Consider the following 2,491-nt stretch of genomic DNA (forward strand, 5'->3'; position numbering starts at 1 on the left):
AGGCTGCACCAATTAACAACTAAGACATGCATATATACCCTGACAGATTCACAGAACAACCTGAACTAGAAGTTTCTTCAGTTGAGCCTTTCTTCCTAGATGACTCTAAGTGGTGGCAAGTTGACAATTGAAACCAACCACCACATTAGCCAGCTGTAAAACAAAGAGTAGCACTGGGTGATCACATGATTCTCAAATGTTCTCAGATGCCCTGGGAGTCTGGGGTTGATGTTTGTCAAGACTGTGTTTCATGTGGATGATCATGGGGGGGTGGGGTGGAAGAAAATCTGGATTGTTAATGTCATATCAGTATGTCAAATTCATCAGTGCCACAGGGAACCCCTTTATTTGGTGTTCTGGTAAGATGTGAATGTCCACATTCAGGTTTCCATTACTGAGGTTGCTGAAAAATAAGCTAAGAATCTCATCCTCTGAGGGTCTGACTTACAACAAACATCAGATTCCCAGCCACTCTTTTTTGGAGACATCCTGGTGCAAAGATGGAGATTTTACATAGGGTAAGCGACATAAACTGCACTCCCCAAAGCCAAATGGGCAGTACTCCTTCGGGCTGAGAGTCATTTGAGCAGATGGAGCACTCTATGGGCCTTCCTGTGGACTTCCCAGCATTGCCATGCTCTCTCTATTCCAGAGTAGCTGGCTGGATGACACAGTGAAGCAGCACTTTGCAGACTCACTTCCAGTGCGGCCATGTGTCACTGAGACAAGGCTCTCCATGATGTATATGTGCTATGAATATGCATCCACTAGGTGATATAGTTTCTCTCCTAGAAATGATTGATGGCTCTAGGAATCCACTAAGGGACACCTGAATGTGTATATTCACCACCCTCCTTAGTGACTCACAAGCAAAGTATTTGCTTACCAAATCCATAGCCATGTTCTCCACTGGTTCTGAAGTCTGTCTCCAAGCATGGAAACCTCCACCAGGAGTTCGAGATGGTGACTCGGGTGAATGGGAAGATGAAACTTGACTCAGCTCTTTTGGAATCCTCATTCCTCTGAATCAACATGAAAAGGGGGGGGGGGTGGAATTGAGCCCCTGTGCTGTGTCAGGATTGAGCCTGATTGCAAAAGGTGAATTGGATGGTTGTAATTAAGGTCACAGGCAAACTACAACAACAAAATGTAGGCAGTCCTATCATGGTCTAGACCCTTAAGAGATTAAGGATGCTATTCTTGGTTGAGACCCACTACTGACTGAGGTTCTTGCTGAAGGCAAAGAAAACTTTTAACAGCTAGAAGATAAATTTGGTTATAAATTCCAGTTTCAGCCTTGTGCCTGGCCACAGAGAGAGACTATAATTACTATGGATATTTTTCCATTGTTTTATTGCAAATATATTATTACAAATACATGAGTATCAAATACTTAAGGTTTCATCCTCTCTTATTCCCAGGAGTCTGCAAACACTATGGCCATCAGAATGTTAATCCATGAGAGGTGAGATGGAAGTTTAGGTCAACATAGATCAGTAGCCCATGTTGGTTCAAACTCCAGATGGACTTTGAGTAGTTTATTTAAACACTTTTAAGCATATCACAGTTTTGTGGGGAAAAAAAAATCACGTGATAATTAGCTCAATCCCATGTGCACAATAAAGCTTAAGGCATAGCTACACTGAAATTCTTCAGGAGGTACATGTGACATCATCTATAGAGACAGGTTTTATAGATTGACTGAGGAAAGGAGGCACATGGTAAGGGTCTCAGGTAGGACCTCTGGTGTGGTATTAGCCACACAGATAGCGCAAATGTCACCAGGCCATTAACTACCTCTGTTCCAAGCTGTCTGGACAGAAAATAGATTTTACATCTCTCCCTTTGAAGAACCAACTCTGCTTGTTTAACATTCCTGGTTTTACTGGTGCTTGTCTGTGAGCATAAGGGCCTCTGTGCCTCCTGGAATATATTCCCTTGTTGGGTAGCAAGATCATTTCATTTCATTTCATGTTATTTGTCCTTGGTACTATTAACTGTCAGCCTAGAGTCACCCGAGAAGGGAGTCTCAATGAATAGTTGCCTAGATCAGACTGGTCTGTGATGTGATCAGGTATGCCTGTGATGGACTGATTTTCTTCCTTGTTTGATGCAGGAGGTCCCAGCCAACCATGGACAGCACCATTCCCTAGGCATGTGGGTCTGGTCTATAAAAGAAACCTAGCTAAGCATGAGCCTGGGCAAGCTACTAAGTAGAACCCTTCCATGGTTTCTACTTTAGTTCCTGCCTTGACTCAGTGATGGACCATGACCTGGCAGTGTGAACTAAATAAATCCTTTCTTCTCTTAAGTTGCCTTTGCTTAGAGTATTTATCACAGCAACAGGAGGAAAGGAAACCTGTATGCAAGCATTGTTTAACGATCTAAATTACAGATTATCAAGGGGAATAAGCATCCTTTGGGGTCCTCTCTTGAAGAAAAGGGTTAGCATCTTTCTGGTGGTACACAAGATGAGTGGAAGCATGACCAT

The sequence above is a fragment of the Mus musculus genome, chromosome 8 (assembly GCF_000001635.26).
Source record: "Mus musculus strain C57BL/6J chromosome 8, GRCm38.p6 C57BL/6J".
NCBI lineage: Eukaryota > Metazoa > Chordata > Mammalia > Rodentia > Muridae > Mus > Mus musculus.